This window comes from Chiloscyllium plagiosum, chromosome 35 (genome assembly GCF_004010195.1).
Source record: "Chiloscyllium plagiosum isolate BGI_BamShark_2017 chromosome 35, ASM401019v2, whole genome shotgun sequence".
Lineage (NCBI taxonomy): Eukaryota > Metazoa > Chordata > Chondrichthyes > Orectolobiformes > Hemiscylliidae > Chiloscyllium > Chiloscyllium plagiosum.
The window spans coordinates 159951-173358 of NC_057744.1; the positions used below are offsets into that span (position 1 = coordinate 159951).

At 43.9% G+C, this 13408-nt stretch overlaps 1 long non-coding RNA gene across 1 annotated transcript in view; it reads right to left on the reverse strand.

Moving 5' to 3' along the window:
• LOC122540562 overlaps window positions 1–11368 on the reverse strand; it is a 23540-nt gene extending 12172 nt beyond the window's left edge. The window contains exons 1-2 of the long non-coding RNA XR_006309349.1: window positions 11332–11368; window positions 9590–9757 (exon numbers count right to left, since the gene is read on the reverse strand). This is a non-coding gene — a long non-coding RNA (uncharacterized LOC122540562). The remainder of the gene's footprint in view (window positions 1–9589; window positions 9758–11331) is intronic.
• Between the last annotated feature and the right edge of the window lie 2040 nt (window positions 11369–13408).

Sequence of the window (13408 nt, forward strand, 5' to 3'; positions counted from 1 at the left end):
CACACACATGCAGACACATACACACACATGCACATACAGCCACACACACATGCAGCCACACACACACAGCCACACACGCACACAGCCACACACACACACAAGCAACCACACACACACATGCACACACACATGCATACACACACACGTACACGGCCACATACGCAACCATACACACACAGCTATACACTCTCACACAGTCGCACACGCGCATGCACACACACACACACTCTCACACAGCCACACACACAACCCCCCCCCCCCACACACACACACTTTCTCTCTCACACACACATACACACAAACAAATTTTTACTGCAAGTTCTTGACAAGTTCCACCTCTGCCCTTTACAGGACAGTGTTGCAGAGATTATCTGGGGAAGGGAGTTTTAGGGTACACCTCTGTGTAGAACTCCAGGGAAAGTGTGGGGCTGGAGAGAGAGGGCGGGAAGTTACTTATTTGGAGATGGTGCCTGGGATCCCATCGATGTCCAGGACTGTTCTCGGCAGCATTTCAGTAAGCCGAGTTCATTATTAATCACTGTAAACAAAAGACACAATCAGTGTTGGAAACAGCTCTTTGATGTAATGTTTCTATCGGGACCTTGAGATCTTCTTCGGATAATCCGAAATTCGGATAATTGATATTCGGATAATCGAGGTTCTTTTGTATATAACACCTATCACCTCGGAAAACATACCAAGACTCTTACAGGAATGTAAAAACCAAGACTGATACCAAGATACATAAGGAGCTGTCAAGACATTTAATTAAAATATGCAGTGTAAGGAGTGTCTTGAAGGAGGACAGAGCATACAGAGAGTTAGAAATTTAATAGGGGGACGTTCAACTGTTAAAATCCAGACAGACAACTGAAGCCAATGATGGAGACAATCAATTGGAAATTTTAAGATTCCACAATTCAATGATTGCAGGGTGAAAAACACCATTGTTCATATATATCGATATCTTAAAAAACCATACATGGAGAAAGCTCAAAAATGGCTGTGATAATCATGTGACTGGAAACTTAATGTCAGCCAAACAACACATCTCCTCACGTTATAACCTGTTACAGAGAAGGTCATATCCAAGAAAAGTCCTTGCACCATGGAATTGCCCGTCCTCTAAGGTGTGTTAATAATGTCCCAGTTAACCTCTGGAATGGGCCATAGACAGTTGAGAATCTGTAATCCAAGCTTTTGTCCCCCATCCATGGGTCACACACTCCCAGCACTGGGTACAGTTTGGAAGTAGCAGTTAGGTTATGGTCAGTGCCACCTCAGACACCACCTCATGGCAATCTCAGCAAGGCCCTAACACTGGGCTACTCAGGGAAAGGTCCTGCACTGTAAAGAAACAGCCACTACCTGTATCTGAGCTCTCTGCAAACAAAACTCCTTCATCTTTCACCGAAATAATAAAATAGAGCATACACTTCTAGAAAACCTCATCAGAGATTCACAAAGGAATATTTTTTAAAGAGAAGAAACTATTGAAACTCCTTAACTGCTCAGAACCAACCAACTTGCTGTGGAACTGCAGGCTATCACATCAAGCTTGGACTTTATTTTTAAAGCAAGGACATTGATAAACAAGTATGATCTTGTACAGACTGAATAATCTTTTTAATTAACCTGAAGCGATCTCTCTTTGTGTTCTCCATTCATGCGCATCACTCATGTAGGGTGTAGGGGCTGGGGCAGGTGACAGAGATAGATCATAGATCATAGAATCCCTTCAGTGTGGAAACAGGCCCTTCAGCCCACCAAGTCCACACCAACCCTCTGAAGAGTAACCCACCCAGACCCATTCCCCTACCCTATTACTCTACATTTGCCCCTGACTAATGCACCTAACCTACACACCCCTGAACACTATGGGCAATTTAGCATGGCCAGTTCACCTAATCTGCACATTTTTGGACTGTGGGAGGAAACTGGAGCACTCGGAGGAAACCCACACAGACATGGGGAGAATGTGCAAACTCCACACAGACAGTCACCCGAGGCTAGAATCAAACCTGTGTCCCTGGCTTCACTTATAGAAGCTTTTACTGTCTGTTTTTATGTTTCTCACTTGTTTATTTTCACATTTCATTTATGCTTTCTTCATCAATTTATTGGTGGTTCTCTTATTGATTTTGGAAATGATTCTTATCCTCAGGCTTATTATTTTTTCTGGCCATTTTATAAAAACCTATTCCATTAACCTGTTATAATCTTTCCATTCTCTTGCTGACCATATCTTTCCTAGCAGCTATTTCTCAAAGTATTGTAAATTCTATGGTAACTATGTATTAATTCTATAAATAGTAACCATTGACTTTGACGATCATGCTTTTCAACATCATTTTTCAATCTATCACAGCCACTTTGCCCTCATACCTTTGCAGATTTGTTTGTTTAGATTTCAGATTGAACAATATCACTTGATTGATTGATTGATTGTCACTTGTACCGACGTACAGTGAAAAGCTTTGTTTATGACCCGTACGGGCAGATCATAGTAAGCAAGGATGTACAGATCAAAGAGACTTAGACAGAGGCAGACAGTTTACATTGTATAGGACGTGCGCTAGGTGAGAGTAACGTTAGCAAGGTCAGCATTATTTAAGGCTAGACTGGCCAGGAAGAAGCTGTCCCTGAACCTATTGGTGTGTGTGTTCACACTTCAGTATCTCCTGCCTGATTGAAGAGGTTGTAGGAGATCGTTACTGGGGTGAGATGGATTTTTTAATGATGTTGGCTGCCTTTCGTGGCAATGAGCCGTGTAAATGGGGTCCGTGGATGGGAGCTTGGCTTCCGGATGGTCTGGGCTGTGCACACAACCTTCTGTAATTTCTTATGGCCCTGGACAGAGCAGTTATCGCACCCCAGGCCGTAATGTACCCAGACAGTATGCTCTCGATGGGGCATCTGTAAAAGTTGGTGAGGGTCCTAATGGACGAGCTGAATTTCCTCAGCTGCCTGAGGAAGAAGAGACGTTGTTGTGCCTTCTTGACCATCACATCTACTTGGGAAGTGCATGACAGATTGCCAGTTAGCACCACTCCTGGTAACCTGACACTCTCCACCCTCTCACCCTCCTCTCCATTGATGTAGATGGGGACGTATTCTCCTCCTTTCTTTCTGAAGTCACTGATCAGTTCTTTCGTTTTGGCAGCATTGAGAGAAAATATTATCATTGCGCCATGTCACCAAGCTCTCTATCTCCTTTCTGTGTTTTGACTCATTGTTGTTAGATAGCTGTCTTACCGCGGTGGTTTCATCAAAGAACTTGTAGATGATGTTCATTTGGAATTTGGCAACACAGGGAGTACAGTAGGGGGCTGAGGACGTATCCTTGGGGGTCTCCAGTGTTGAGTGTTATCATGGAGGAGATGCAGTTGTCTATCTTCACTGATTGCGATCTGTGGGTCAGGAAGCTGAGGATCCAGTTACAGAGGGTGGAGCTGAGACCAAGGTCACGGAGTTTTGAAATCAGTCTGGAGGGGATGATGGTGTTGAAGATGGAGCTGTAGTCAATGAGCAGGAGTCTAACATAAGTGTCCTTGCTATCCAGATGTTCCAGGGATGAGTGCAGGGCTAGGGACATGGCATCCACTGTGGACCTGTTATGTCAGTAGGCACATTGTAGGGAATCGAGGCAGGCTGGGAGACTGGAGCTGATGTGGCTCTTGACCAACCTCTTGAAGCACTTCATGATTATTGAGATCAGAGCCACTGGGTAGTAGTCATTAAGGTAAGTTACTTGTGCTTTCTTAGGTACGGGGATGATGGTGGTCTTCTTGAAGCAGATGGGGAGCTCGGTTTGTAGGAGGGAGAGGTTGAATACCTTTGTCACTTGGTGCACACATGATCTGAGTGCTCGGCCTGAGACACCATCCAGGCCCTTCACTCTCCTTGGCTTGTTCCCAGGAAATCCGATCTGCCGCAGTGACTGAGGGAAGAGGTGCACCACGAGCTGTCGGGGCAGGTGCTACTGGCATTTTGCTCAAACCAAGCATAGACAGCATTGAGCACATCAGGGAGGGATGTGTCTGTGCCCGCTACCATGCTCTGCTTCATTTTGTATCCTGCAATGTTGTTTAGGCATAGCCATAGGCAATAAGAGTCTGTTCACTTCAGTTTATTGTAAAATTCCAGCATATTATGGTCACTCTTCCCTGGAGTCTCTTTTACAATGAGATTAGAGGCGGCACAGTGGCTCAGTGGTTAGCACTGCTGCCTCATAGCGCCAGGGTCCCAGGTTCAATTCCAGCCTTGGGCAACTCTTTGTGTGGAGTTTGCATATTCTCCCCGTGTCTGCATGGGTTTGCTCCGGGTGCTCCAGTTTCCTCCCACAGTCACAAAGATGTGCAAGTCAGGTGAATTGGCCATGCTAAATTGCCCATAGTATTAGTCAGAGGGAAATGGGTCAGGGTGGGTTACTCTTCGGAGGGTCGGCGTGGACTGGTTGGGCCGAAGGGCCTGTTTCCACACTGTAGGTAATCTAATCGAAACTATTGCACAATGCTAGGTTTAAAATAAACCATTCCATGGTTGGTTCCTCAACATACTGTGTGGGAACACCATTTCACATAAATTCTTTGTGCATTCCTATACCATGTTGTATTACTCAGTTACATTCCCCTGTAAGGACCGTTTTTAAAAAAAGTGTTTGTGCATTTTAAATCTTGGAATAAAAGGGGAAGAGGTCTGCTTTAAAAATTGGAGATTGTTGAAGAATTGCTGCTTTAAAAAATCAATCACCTAATACTCATTGCAAGTGATGTTTGCACAGCTTCTTGTTTAAGCAGTAGGGGAAGCTCAGACATAGAATCACACAGTGTAGAAACAGGGCCTTCAGCCCACCTTGTCCGTGCTGACCAACAAACACCAAACTGTACTCATCCCATTTCTCTGCACTTGCTCCATAACCTCCTGTACCTTAGTATTTTCCCACTCATCCAGATGCTTCTGAAATGTTGCAAGAGTACCTGCCTCCACTGCCCTCTCAGGTAGATCATTCCTTCTACCACCCTCTGGTCAAAACATTTTTCCTGAGATCTTCTCTAAACCACTAACTCCCAACTTTAAACTTACAGCTCTGTTCTTAGACATGTCTTCCACAGAGAAAAGATTCTCATGACCTACTCTGTCTATATGTGTCAGAATTTTGTACACCTCAATCAGATTCTCACTTAGCCTCCTCCCTCCAAGGAAAGCAAACCCAGCCTATCCAGTCTCTCCTCATGACCGAGACTTTTCATCCCAGACAACATCTCGGTGAATCTCCTCTGCACCCTCTCCAGTGCAATCACGCTCTTCTAATAGTGTGGAGTCCAGAACTGCACAATATTCCATCTGTGGCCTGACTAGTCTTTTATAAAGTTAAAACAAAACCTCCTTGCTTCCTATAGTCTTCAGCTTGGCTAATTAAGGCAAGTATCCTGTATGCCTCCTTCACCACTCTAGGACAAAGTGAGGATTGCAGATGCTGGAGATCAGACTGGAGAGTGTGACGCTGGAAAAGCTCAGTAGGTCAGGCAGCATCCGAGGAGCAGGAGCTCCTAGCTCCCATCCCTGCCATGTCTTCAACATTCCTCCAGACCTCCCCCTCACTGAGGACAAATGTTTAGACCTCAATAAAGGCCTCACCTTTATTCCTCTATGGTCCCAGATTACTAACTTTGACACATGCTGCAACCTTGAATATTTCTTGTGTCACGTCTGCCTCTGTGCCTACTTTTTAAACCAAGACACCTGCCTACCCACCGAGGACCCCTTCTCCCGTCTCCAACATACTCCATCCACCTGGACACACCGTGCTGGCCTTTTACCTGCCCTTGACCTCTTCATTTCAAACTGCCACCAAGACATTAACCGCCTCAAACTATATACCCCCCTCCCCCACTCCAACCTCTCACCCTCACAACGCGCAGCCCTCCACTCCCTCTGCTCCAACCCCAACCTCACCATCAAACAGCGGATAAAGGGGCTGCAGTTTGACGCACTGACCTCTACACCGCTGAAGCCAGGCATCAACTCAAAGACACCTCCTCTTACCATCCCCTTGACCATGACCCCTCACCCCAATCTCCAAACCGTCATCTCCCAGACCATACACAACCTCATCACCTCTGGGGATCTCTCACCCACAGCTTCCAATGTCATAGTTTGGGAACCCTTCACCATCTGATTCTATCTCCTACCCCAAGATCCACAAGCCTGACCACCCTGGCCGACCTATCATCTCAGCCTGCTCCTGCCCCACAAAACTCATCTCCACCTACCTCGATACTGTCCTATCCCCCGGTCCAGGAACTCCCCACATACATTTGGGACACCACCCATGCCCTGCACCTCCTCCAAGACTTGCGTTTCCCTGACACCCAATGCCTCATCTTCACCATGGATATCCAATCCCTCTACACCTCCATCTGCCATGATCAGTGCCTCCAAACCCTCTGTTTCTTCCTCTCCTGATGTCCCCAATAGTACCCTTCCACTGACACTCTTATTTGTTTTGCTGAACTGGTCCTCACTGTCAACAATTTCTCCTTCCAGTCCTCTCACTTGAAGGGCTCTGGCCCAAAACGTCGATTCTCCTGCTCTTTGGATGCTGCCTGACCTGCTGTGGTTCTCCTTCACCACTGTCTACCTGCGTTACCACCTTCAGGGATCTATGGACTTGCACACCAAGGTCCCTTGGTTCCTCAGTGCTCCCTAGGGACCTAGTGTCCTTTGTGTAAATCCTTCCTTTATTAAATCTCCCAAAATACATTACCTTACACGTTTCAGGATTAAATTCCATCTGCCATTGCTATGCTAATTGACCAGTGAATCAATATCAGTCGATAGCCTGAGGCCATCCTCCTCACTGTCAACACCATTTTTTGTGTCATCTGCAATCTTACTAATCATACCTTCTACATTCACTTCCAAGTCGTTAATGTATGTAACAAACAATAAGGGTCTCCCCATTGATCCTGATGGTACACTGCTGGTCACAGGCTTCCAATCACAAAACAACACTCCTCCATCACTTTTGGCCTCCTACTTGCAAGCCAGTTTTGGATCCAGTTTGCCAATTTATCTTGGATCCCTGGGGTCTGACCTTTTGGACCAGCCTTCCATGTGGGTCCATGTAAACCATCAACTGTACTACCCTAATAAATATATTTAGTCATCTTTTCAAAACAAAATCTCAATTAAATTAGGCAGATAGTATCTCTCTCCCATAAATTTGTGCTGACCATCCCTGATTAATTCTTACCTTTCCAAGTGTTGATTAATCCTGTCCCTCAGATTTTTTTCTATTAAATTCCCTACTGGACTAATTGGTCTGTAATTACCTGGCCTACCCTGCTATGTGTCTTGAACAAAGGAACCACAGCTGTCTTCCAGTCACTTGGCCCTTTGCTGGCCACAGGTGAAGTATTAAATATCTCCACCAGAACCGTAGCAATCTCCTCCTTTACCTCCCAAAGCAGCTTGGGATACATCTCATCAGGCCCCGGGGATTCATGCTGCTGACACATCTAAAATCTCCTCGTTAATCTTAGCATACTCTGGAACCTGAGCATCCAACTGAAAGCTCCAGTGACAATGTTTTTCACCTTTGAATACAGAACCAAAATATTCATTTAAGACCTCACCCACGTCCTCTGTCTCCATGTACTGATTGCTCCTTTGGTTTCTAATAGGCCCCACCTTTTTCCCCTGGTAATGCTTTTGATCTTAATATACTTATAAAATGCCTTGGGGTTTTCCTTAATCATAGCTGCCAAAGATGTTTTGTGGCCCTTCTTTGCCCTCCTAATTTTTTAAACAGCCTGTACAGACTCTGTTCCTGAAGAGCCTCCCCTGCTTTTAAAGCTCTGTACCTAACATTTACTACTTTTTCTTTATCAAACTGTCTATCCCTTGACATTCAGAGTTCCATGGACTTGCTGGCCATGAACACTCACTATGCTACTATTAAAAGGCTCCTCCTACTTTCTAGCTGTCACCTAACCTGCAAGAAGCAGCTCCCAGTTTTATGTTTGCCAAATCCTGTCTAATGATATTGAAATTGGCCTTCTCCCAATTTAAACACTTAATTACTGCACTATCCTTATGATTTTCCATATGGACTTTGAAACTTACAGAGTTACAGACACTGTCCCCGAAATGCACACTCACTCAAGTTTCAACCACTTGACGAACTTCATCCCCAGGGTTAGGTCGAGCACCGCCCCATCTCTCAGACGGCTGTCTATGTACAAAAGCTCTCCTGGGAGCACTTTCAAAATTCCACCCCATATGATCTTTTCACACTAAGGCGATCCCAGTTAATGTTAGCAAATCCTCTAACTATAAGCTATAAACTAAACTATTACTCTATTCCTATCTCACCTGTCTGTGATTTGTCTACATATCCTCCTCCTCTATTCACTCTGACTGTTGGGAGGCCTGTAGTATAATCACACAAAACAGATTAGCCTCCTTTTTGTTTCTAAGCTTTACCCAGGTGGCCTCATTTGAACAGCCTTCCAGGACATCCTCCATAATCACTGCCAGTGATGGCCTCCTTTATCAGTAACGCAATGCCCCCAGCTCTCTTACATTCTGCCCAACACACCCATGTTTCCTAACCTGTCTGTGTTAGTAAATGTGTATAAGATGAATAGAATTTTAACTGTAGAATTCTACACCAGCAGTTCATAACTAATTACCTGTGGCTAGAATCGATTTACTTGTAACAAGTAATCATTCTTGTTAAGTGCAGAAACCTGCTTTGTACTTTCTGTTAACTTGGGTCTAAAAGAGAGATGAATGGGGGAGTTCTGCATATTTTATAAAGTCTTTAACTTTTGTGAGTAGTCTGGGAATAGTGAGGCTTGATCTCCGGTGAGCTACCCCAATGAGGGGTAGATTAACAGGATGCCCCACATAAGCCTGACAGTTTGGTGACCAGTAAACCGCTCCAACCAACACTTCCTGCCCTTTGCTGTTCCTTAGCTCCATCCAAATTGATTTGGTGATCTGAGCTCCTGTCTCACAAATACTGACCACATCTGAAATAATCAGAGCCAGTCCACCTCCATTTTGTTCCCTCTCCAATTCCCATTCCTGCTGTCATCAGTTTTCACCAAGGCTTCCCAGCTATGGAGAGACCTTGTTGTAATGGCAATGTGGCTGTAGTACTAATGCAGAATCCCAGCTGTTGGGGGTTAAAATCCCAACATGGCAGGCAGTGAAGTTTTAATTTGTGAAATGAACCTCAGCAAAAAAAAAGTTCACTGTGAAACTTTTATCAATTGATGTAAAAGCCCATTGGGATGCTCTTAAAGGAAGGAAACTGCTTACTTGCTCTGGCACACATGTGACTCCAGACCCATAGCAATGTGGTTGAATCTTACCTGACCCCTTGGCAATTAGCAAGAAGCCAGCAACATTCACAACCCATCTGCAAATTTTAAAAAAACAGCTCTCAGGTGATAGACAGTATTTACAGAGTCACTCAGCCTGACGCCAGGCACCTGGACAGGGACAAAATCCCAGTTACTCTGGGAAAAGGAATATGAGTAAGGTGCCCATTAAACAAACAGAACAGGGAACTTACGAGAATTATATACAATGAGGTGCTCCGCTTCAGCCCCATTTGTTGAACAGGTATAATTGTCATTGGCTAGAGAAGATAATTTCAACGTCTCACTGGTAATGGCTTCATCATTTTTGGACAGAGTGCCTATACAATCCACATGTAGGACTCCATTAGGTTCGGAAAACTCTGAAAAAGAGATGAAAATATCATCTTGGTGATCAGTTGAGGATTCCGATTGGAATTTGATGGGATCATAGGCATAGAGTCATAGAGATGTACAACACTGAAACAGACTCTTCGGGCCAACTCATCCATACCAACCAGAAATCTTAACCTAATCTACTCCAATTTGCCAGCATTTGCCCATATCCCTCCAAACCCTTCCTATTCATATACACATCAAATGCCTTTTAAATATTGTAATTGTACCAGCCTCCACCACTTCCTCTGGAGCTCATTCCATACACACACCACCCTCTGCGATTAAAGTTGCCCCAAGCCCCTTTTAAATCTTCCCCTCTCACACTAAACCTTTTCCCCAGGCTTAAAGAAACAGCCTACATCTTCACTAGACACTAAACTGTCCTTATTGGACCAACCCTCATGCAACTACAGAGTTAGCTCCAGCACAATTGCTAATGGGAAGAAGTCTCCACACCAGGTTAAATCTGATTTTCTCAGACCTGGGGTGGAGGGGAAACAGCATCAGGAACACCAATACCAGACATAAAGTGAAAGAAAAAGTTTATTTCAGGGGACAAAGTTTGGTGTAGGGACCTGCATGGTTAAGAGGCATGGTAGACATAAGGTCAGGTCCAGTGATGTATAAAGTTCAGGTAGGTGTGGCGGTCCTCACCAAGCATGTGGATCATATGAAGTTAAAAATCACACAACACGACGTTATAGTCCAACAGGTTTATTTGGAAGCACTTGCTTTTGGAGCAATGCTCTTTCGTCAGATGGTTATGAAAACTGCAAACTCACAAAGAGTGCTGGAGCAAAATGTGCCCAGCTTCTTGACAACCTTTCCGTCTGTTCTGGGATTTGTGGATTCTCCATCTCCCTCAAGCGTTGAAGATACCTTGGAATCTGACTTGGGCATAACTGATGTCAACACCTATGCTGCCTGAACAAGAGAATGAATTTCTTTTGAGACACTCCGGGTGTAAGCTATTGTGTGTTACTTGCTGCCCATGTCAGAGGCTGAGTTGGAGGAACCTGACCTGGTGCTAAAACGCCAAAGGAGGAGTTACAACAAAATGAACTGACCGATGTCCTTGGACTCAGAAGGGGAGGGATGTAATGATTGTAACGTTGTCAGCCAGATGGATCCCATAGAGTATGAGTTGCCTGACTGAAGCTGTTAATCTGGTCTAATCAGGGAGCCTGGGCTGACAGATAAGAACAAGAGTGTCAGAAATTCTGTTCACTCTGAGAGCTGGCTCTGAGGGAGCTGGATCAGGGTCAGGGACTCTCCATGTGTAAATAATGAGTGACTTGGTGATGGGATTCCGGCCTCTGTGGAGTTATTTCATAATAAACTGTACTTAATAAAATGACTGAATAGGGGTAGTGCCTGCTCACTGTTTAGATATTTCCTTAGAAACTGCAATGAGCAGAATTTAACCAACATACATTTAACATGGATTCCATTGTTCCTTATATATTAAATGCAACAACAATAAACAATCTCACTGTAGTAATTATATAAGATAGTAAAGAACACATATGTGACTTTATCATATGAAACTTGAATTTACCATTGTAATTAATGTGACAATGCTGCTCCTTTCACAATATGGTGTTGTCCTTGGTTTTTTTTCAAAAACAGTTGTGAAAGGCAGAGGTTCTGATTTGTCTGGGTTTTCGCCACTTTGATTATGGCTAACAGATACTGCCTAAGGCAACAATCATGAAAAAGGGCATTTCGGTTCTTTAAAAACATTTGTACAATGAAAGGGGCGTTCCACCATACATCTGCTTCAAACAACTAGGAAAGGTGGGTCTGCGCTACCGTCTTGAAATGTTTTGAGGGGGTGCTGGCCTTGTCCAAAATATTTGGTATTAGATTGTTAGATATAATGAGTGCTGAATTGTACTGTACTTAAATTATGTTTGCGAATTCTAGTTCTATTGGTGAGTACCTTTACAAGCTTGGGATGGTCTACCACTGACTGGTTACAAGGTGATAGCAACATTGAAGCCTTCCCCAAAGCATAATCTTTTGATATATTTACTGCAGGGGAATGTAATGTTTGTATCGTAATAGATGTCAATGTCGAAAAGTGTGGCACTGTAAAGACACATCAGGTCAGACAGCATCCAAGGAGCTGGAGAGTCGACATTTCGAGCATAAGCACCAGAGACCCGGGTTCAATTCCCGCCTCAGGCAACTGACTGTGTGGAGTTTGCACATTCTCCCCATGTCTGCATGAGTTTCCTCCCACAGTCCAAAAATGTGCAGGTCAGGTGAATTGGCCATGCTAAATTGCCCGTAGTGTTAGGGGCAGGGGTAAACGTAGGGGAATGGGTCTAGGTGGGTTGCGGGTCGGTGTGGACTTGTTGGGCCGAAGGGCCTGTTTCCACACTGTAAGTAATCTAATCTAAAGCCCTTTATCAGGAATGTCTATCCATTGTAAGACCCAAGGGAAAATTTATTTATGAAACTTGTATCACTGATATTTCTGAGTAGGGCAGGTTAAAAGATGTGTTCTGGTTGCAAGCTTGTGCTGTGTTTTTGATGACAACTTTTGCCAAAGCATTAAGGTTTTGTCAACATTCAAAGGTCATTGAAATAGAATTACTTCAGTGTTCAGTCCAGGACTGACCTCATTGTACAAGTGTATAAAGAGGCACTGGACTTTTGGACAGCGCTCAATTTCACTTCTTTTTATTTAGTAGACTGCATTTTATTTGCATAATTGTAATTCCTCTGGCTTAGTACGTGAAAATTGTAAAGTGCAATACTTTAACAAGAAAAGTCATTCCAAAGAATGCTGCTGCAGTTTCCTCCAGTTGAATTTGCAGCAAATGAAGTAATTCTACCCTCATTCTTATCCTCTTGCCTTGTTTTTGTTTCAAGTTGAGCCAGACTATTTACAATTGTCATATTTGATTCTGTGACACTTTGGGCACCATGTACATTAATCCCATGTCATCCAGTATGTGGACTCATTTGGGTTAGGGCAGGGTTGCCAATTATATATATTTGCTGGTTGCATGAGAATTACTCTTCTAGGAATCCATTACAGTACATTTGATTATTCTTTGAATAAAAAGTACTCTAAATGTCAAAAGGACAATATAGTTTACTTGCTGATTTGTAGAAACTCTGATAATTGTTTGTAATGGCACCAACATGACAGAGGACAAGAACCTGTTAGTGTGGCTGGGAGAATTACTGAATAGTGGGTGAATATATGTGCAGCAGACCTTGGCACATCACTTTCTAATAGATGTTTTTGAACAACTTTATAAAAATGGGAATTTCTGTGAAAATGTTGCTGTTTGCATGAGAATTCTGGGTATTTGGGTACCAGATAAGAGAGCATTCACTCAAAGATTGCCAACTTGCTGAGATATTTGCATTATCGATAGTCACAGGTGAGGTGCCGGAAGACTGGAGGTTGGCAAACGTGGTGCCACTGTTTAAGAAGGGTGGTAAAGACAAGCCAGGAAACTATAGACCGGTGAGCCTGACCTCGGTGGTGGGCAAGTTGTTGGAGGGAATCCTGAGGGACAGGATGTACATGTATTTGGAAAGGCAAGGACTGATTCGGGATAGTCAACATGGCTTTGTGTGTGGGAAATCATGTCTCAAAAACTTGATTGAGTTTT